Source organism: Macrobrachium nipponense, chromosome 1 (assembly GCF_015104395.2).
Source record: "Macrobrachium nipponense isolate FS-2020 chromosome 1, ASM1510439v2, whole genome shotgun sequence".
In the NCBI taxonomy this organism is placed as follows: domain Eukaryota; kingdom Metazoa; phylum Arthropoda; class Malacostraca; order Decapoda; family Palaemonidae; genus Macrobrachium; species Macrobrachium nipponense.
In genome coordinates this window covers 159,449,443-159,456,253 of record NC_087200.1, presented here as the reverse complement: position 1 = coordinate 159,456,253, position 6,811 = coordinate 159,449,443, and the positions used below count along the sequence as shown (strand labels likewise).

Here is a 6,811-nt window from a genome sequence, read left to right as displayed (position 1 = left end):
TTCCTTAATAATCTCAATAATTTAGTCTCTTCTATATAATTTACTGTAGAGGAAGAAAGAAATTGTAATTTGAATTTTCTTGATGTAACTGTCCATACAAATGATAGAAATTTCACCTTTTCAGTCTTTTGGAAATCAACTAACATTGCCTCTTGTTCATTACTACTCCAATCACCATCAAAATGTTAAATTCTCTGTTTTTTCTGAGATGTTCCTAAGGGCTTTACGTGTCAGTAGCCCACAGTTTATTGACGCTGAGATTAAAACTATTTATGATATTGCATTGAAACTTAAATACCCAAGGACTTTTGCAGATGTGGCATGGAAAAAAGCTAGAAAAACATTTTATTTAACTAATGACAAACTTGAATTTAGTAAGCATAACATTCTAACTAGAATGTTATAGCTTTTTAACATAAATGTTGTTTTCAGTAATATTAATGTCAAAAGTTTAGTAATAAAAAATTCTCCTAAAGATCTTCCAGGCTGCATATTAGAAATTCCTTGCAAAAAGTGTGATAAAGTCTATTCCGGACAAACCTGGAAATCTCTTTCACAGCGCCTCAAACAGTACCAATATTCGTGAGAACTGGGCAAATATCGAATGCATTATTCGTACATATGAGAGATTTAGATCATCATATTAACTGGAGTCAAGCAAGAGCCTTAACTCCATGTAATAACAATTAAAATGAATATCATTGAATCTTGTCATCAAGTCAAATAATGGAAATGTTCCAAATTTAAGTCTTGGTTTATTTAAACTTGATGCCTGCATAGTGAAAAAAGTTGTAGATAAATATAAGCAACAAAATTCATATATTCAGTTTTTACATGTTTTGGACTGTACGGATACTTTGTAGTTTCGGTTAAGGTTAAATCTATGTTTAGGTTTGTGACCGTGTGATATCCGATAACCCTAGATTATCTCTTCAATTTTTACCCTTTTGACAATTAACCATCTGGTATTCTTGATCTTGTTGTGTACCTGAGAACATTCTCTCCAATTGTATTTCATTCGTTCCTTGACAATGTCTTAGTAAAGACGAAAGCGCTTGGATTTCTGATTATCATTTTCCTGTGATATTCGCTTATTTAATGAAGTCACGTGCATCTATGTGATTTTTTAAGCATATACATACATAAACATGGTCTTATATTAGAAAATTTAAATGTTTAAACTTGAACGTTCGGTACCAAAGAGCTATGTTACAGCATGTGTCTAGTTATTACCACCTAATAATGAAAACTTATTATTTTAAGTCTTAATATAAGAAGGCGTCTCTTTCAAAAAACATCACAAAAGCAATGACGAAAAAAAATCTTAACAATGGTGAAAAGGAGAGAGACATTTCAGGGTTGTTGATAATGTACGAAGACTATGTCAAATTTCTGTTTATAGTCCTAAAAATGTACCACTTCAATGTTCAAAATAAACGATGACACTACTAAACGTTTTTCATGTGTTGCTGCAGTGCATTCTAATGTTATATACATTTTACATGTTATCACCCCTTAACATTTCCCTTATCAGTGCAATTGAGTTATCCTTTTTTCGGAGCGTGGGTGGTGTGTTTCTATAAGAAAAATAATACTTGCATTATCACTTCCAACCTAGCGAATGTAATTTATTAATAATTCACCAAGTTTTAGGCCTCTTGACTACTTAAGAGACTAGTCTGCATGCATCACAATGTTACAGTCTTATAACAGCCTAATTTTCAAGATATATATAATAAAGAGCGATACATACTTTATTGAGCATACCTTATAGCAAGCAAACATTTGATCTGATTGGTAACTTCTTGAATATTTCCTTCATTTACAGAGGAAAAGTACATTTAGTTTTTTTTATTATGGTGTTACCATGCCAATTTCGTTGTTACAGTATGGCATACAAGTTCAACGAAAAGAAAATATTAATGTAATATAGTAACTATTGAAAAATTGAAAATATGAGCCTACAATTTTGCTGAGCCATTAGGCCTACATGATAAGAACGCAAACATGACTATTATGTAAATAATTGATAGTGTACTAACATTTACTGATAACTTGTGCAACACTGCTATTGTATCTCACGTAAGTTATTCAAGTAAGTAAAATATCTGAGTAATTACACAATTAGTATTGTTGTCGAAATGGATGATATATCTACAGTACTGAAATAATCGATACAGAGCATACCTAACTGTCGCAGTTTGGAATACCATAACATTTATAACATCACCTGTACCAAGGGCGCAGCTTCTGAATTCCTATAAAACAGAACTGATTGATCTGAGGTTATCTGGTGGCCCAGTGAAAGATGGACACACGCTACCAGCCCTCCAGCTAAACCACGATAGGCAATCGATACTCGAAACTAACAACGTGATTTTGAAAATAGCTGAATACCGTAATTCATAAGATAACATCATAACGTATACAATATGAAGAATCAACTCACGGTACAGTAATATAAGAGACAGATGCACTAAACCTTTGTTGATACCGTGCAAGTTATTATTTTCTAAGCATAGAGTTCCACTAGACAGAATAAGTGTCGCATAATCATCCATAACATGTACTACAAACGAGACGACCATGTCGTAAACGAAAATCTCAAGCGGAATTGATTTGTCCTTCGTGCCATGGCATCTACTTTCCCACTTACTCATGTTGTTTTACCAAACGAAGGACAATAACTAGAAGAACTGTGGTGTACTGGCCTGAACCCTCCAGCCGTTCCAAGTGAACGAAATACCTCTTTCGACAGAAACTGTGGATAGAATGCGCCGTATTTTCAAATCAATTCAAACACACAATATACTTTACCATTTATGTTTCGGGTAACATGACGTGAAATTGAATTGTTTACCATATGGCCTACAAATATCGCGATCTCCTATTCTTGTGATTGAAAATAAATGACATCATTTTACTCGATCACTTACGCTAAATTATACATAACAATAAAAAGCACAAACATCCGAGATACTGACGTAAAAATGTTAAGGTTATCACAAAAACTGTCGAATGGCAATTCGAAACTAAAGCTACGCAGCATACGATATGATATATATTATATTGAAGATTAGTAAGCACCGGGCTCAAATGTTCAACTTAGAACTTGTCAAAAGCACATAAAAATGTTCTAACTTCTTCAGTTCAGTTATCAGCTGAAAATTTTCACACACGAGTTATTCACAGCAGCACGCGTATTCACCGGATAAAAAAGGTAAGGCTAACTATTGATGTTCCATCATTTCATTTTCGTAGACTCGTACAAGGTATATAACCTAGATTTTTTTTTTATTTCAACGCAAAAGCGCCGAACCAACGATTACATGTTAACATTAATTAAAAACTAACGTAATTTTACAAACCATTACGGGGGTAACAAAACGATTCCATTCCACGAATATAAACGAAATACATCCTAACTCATTGATTTTGATGTCAAGTTCAATCAATATGAAAAAAAAAATGGAAGATATTTCGCAGAAAGGAGTCAAAATCACAAAACAGGGAAGCTCCTGCCATCTATCGAACACCCAAATCAACATTATCTCAACCACAAGATCGTCCTTTTAAGAAGCTTCTGCCATCTAGTGGGAATTCCCTCAACTGTAATCTTTGTTTACATCAGTAGTTCCGGCCACCACCAACAGATGGCAGTGCATTCCCGAGGAAGAGGGTTTCCATATTCTCTCGCCAGATAGCAGAATTATCAGACATGACAAGGTGCCAAACGTAAGATACAGCCTACGTACACTAAGTTTTCTTTTGGGTTTTTATTGCATGTAAATGTGAATTTTCAATTATTCTATGACAAGCATTGTGGACGCTTCAATGGACAAGTTATTTTCATGAAAAGCGAAACAAACAGAAATCATAATGCGAACTGGAAACTCCTCTCCTCCTCACCCAAACCAGCCCAAACAACGAAATAACCCCCCTTCACCCAACCACCATCACGGCCGAACCCCCGGCCATTATGATTGATCAATTTTCATGTGGACTAATACCAGCAGAACAATACGTTTCCTTTTACTATCGGGGCATTCGGAGACACTTCCTGGCAAATATGTAAATCAGGATTTAATGAGAATCTTCCTCTCTCAGGGATCAACTAGTTTAATGCGGTTCAAATAAAACGAATGCAAACCTTTTAATATTCCTACTACTACTCCATCAACAGCTGTTCGTTTCGTTCGTTAGATCCCGGTACAGCTGTGAGCCCGGGAGGGGAGATGGATGGAGATGTACACATTAACACCGGGGCTCGTTATACGTTACGCAAAACAGTTATGTAAAATATGACTGTCGGTAAAACGAAGAATGAGATTGGCAAAACAACCATCCCCGAGCTATAACTAGGCTTTCCTAATGGAAGACTTAATTATGGGTCACGCGTGAGTTGTCCTTTCACGAGGACATCAGGTGGGGAGGTGAGAAGACAAAGATATTGGCTGGATGGAGTGAAGAGCGTTAAACGAGGAAACTGGTGATGCAGGAGGGGTGGTGGGGGGGGGGGGGGGGGGGAGGGGGGTTGAGAGAGTGGACGTGCTCGTAGTCGTAAACAACATTGTAATCCAAAATACGTACAAGATGCCCATTTAAGTGGTTCGCTAAATTAATTAAATGTAAACTTTCAAGTAAACAGAAAAGGAAGGCTAAAATTAAAACAAAAAGGCGAAATACAATTACAATTTTGGAGTCCACACTAAAGAATAAAGAATTAGGCAGTAATTAATAATTCGATGCAGAAGGGAAACATGGCATACTGAATGGAGGAATGCCAATGGATCTCTGTAAGTGCTAAAAACAAAATAAAATTTTAACGAAAAGCTCCTGAAAATAGGTAATTTAGCTGACGCAATAATTTGGAAAAAATATACAGGAAATCTAAACTTGGTTAAAGAATGAATAGTAAATTAAAGAATGAATAATTAATTAAAGAATGAATATCAACATTCTCTGCTTCCACATTCTCTTAAGAGAAATAATGGAATAACGATGAAAGCTTTACGTTAATCTTTCATAATAATCTTACACAGGAAAAGGCAAGGTTGAATGGTATTAAGCAGGAACACTGGAAAACTGAAAACAGCGAAAGACGAAAGTATAGGGAAAACCAAACATAAGAGAGAATGAAGCCTGTGAGAAATGAGGAGCCGAGGCCAACTAGGGAGAGGGGGGGGGGGGGGAGAGGAGGAGGAAAGAACAGGGTTGGGAAGCATAATGACACCGAATGGTCCGGGAAACTTTGTATCGAAAGGCAGGACTTGGGAGAGAGATGACTCTGGTGTAAGGTATCAAGAGGCGAGGACAGTCACTGTGTGTATTCAGTGGTACTGGGTAAGGAAAAAACAGTAAGCATGACGAGTTGGACTGGAGAAACCGTCAGGAGAAAAGGGGGGTGGGGAGGTGAGGGGGTTGAGATTAAGAGTGTGAGAAAGAGAAGGTAACTGAACTGATGATGCACCTGGGCCAGAAGAGCAATGCAGTTATCTCAATGATTAATGGTATCTACCGCAGGGAATTTGTCAATTGTGTGTTTAATAAGGCTTTTCCCAAGTCATCAAGTCTCTTGCTCAGCTCACGTACACATTTCATGAGCATCCTATTTCGTTTGGTTCTTTCACAACAGATCATTCTTGTCCCACAAACTCACAACAAGCACACAAAGACTGTAAGAAGAGAGAGCGTTGCATATGGACATATACTCACAAAATATGCATGTACCTATGCATATACAAACAAATGAAGTACCATAAGTTCTCTTAAACTTAAAACTCGCTTGACTATACCTTAGAGCACAACGATCTAAACTCCTCGAAGGTCAATGAAAAAAAATATAACCTTTTAGATGGAAGCCATCATATGTAACCATAAAACCCAATCATTCCAAGTAGCTTGTATAATAGGATCACTCTTCAAACAAGATATCACAATGCAAACGATTAATAAATCCACAATTCGATCGAAATTTGTTTTCCGTTTGAGGATATTACAGCTCTCACAGACACACAACCACCTCACACTACTCCACGTGGGTTACTGGTGCGAGAGTTGTTCAACGTCTGTCAACTGATCTTGTTACTTTCATGAATATTTGCCCTAAACAAGTCTGAGATTACAGAAAGTCCCAAATCTCAAGGTATTTATATTTACAACAGAAAAAAGCCTAAAATAAAAGTATTAAAATAATACGAAACGTGAGGAATTTATCTTCCGGAAGTTTCTAGCAATTCCCATCATTTTTGTGTGGGAGATCGAATGAACAGCCTTGAACCGCGGTACAAACGTTCCTTATACATTTGACATTCATCCTCTTATACAGACGGCTTTCATGAATACGCTGGATATTTGAATCCGCGTAACATGAATTTCAATCAATTACAGATGGGATTACAACGTAACAAGAAAAAAATTAATGATTTTTGTTTGCAAGCATGACTTACGAAACAACAAACCTTGGCAACACTGCACCTTGTCCGTTTTCTTCTATAGAATGATTGGGATACTTCTCTATCTTCCCATGACTGTCCCGCAACAGAGGCGTCCCCGGTATTTGATTATTCCTAGTCTTTATATAATAAGAAAAAGACGCTTATTCATCGATGAAAACTAAATATAACGCAAATGAGATAACGAAAACGATAATCGACACTGCTGCCCTATTAAAATTAATCAAACTTCAGTCGTTAATTTTACGAGATTCATTACTAATTTACAGACATTAATACTATCCATAAATTATATATATTGTATTATATATATATATATATATATATATATATATATATATATATATATATATATA

The 6,811-nt window shown here is 35.9% G+C and overlaps 1 long non-coding RNA gene across 1 annotated transcript in view; it reads right to left on the bottom strand.

Annotated features, from left to right (window-relative positions):
* LOC135219792 (uncharacterized) overlaps window positions 1–6,032 on the bottom strand; it is a 101,072-nt gene extending 95,040 nt beyond the window's left edge. Inside the window, exon 1 of the long non-coding RNA XR_010315511.1 lies at window positions 5,796–6,032. This is a non-coding gene — a long non-coding RNA (uncharacterized LOC135219792). The remainder of the gene's footprint in view (window positions 1–5,795) is intronic.
* Window positions 6,033–6,811: the final 779 nt, after the last annotated feature.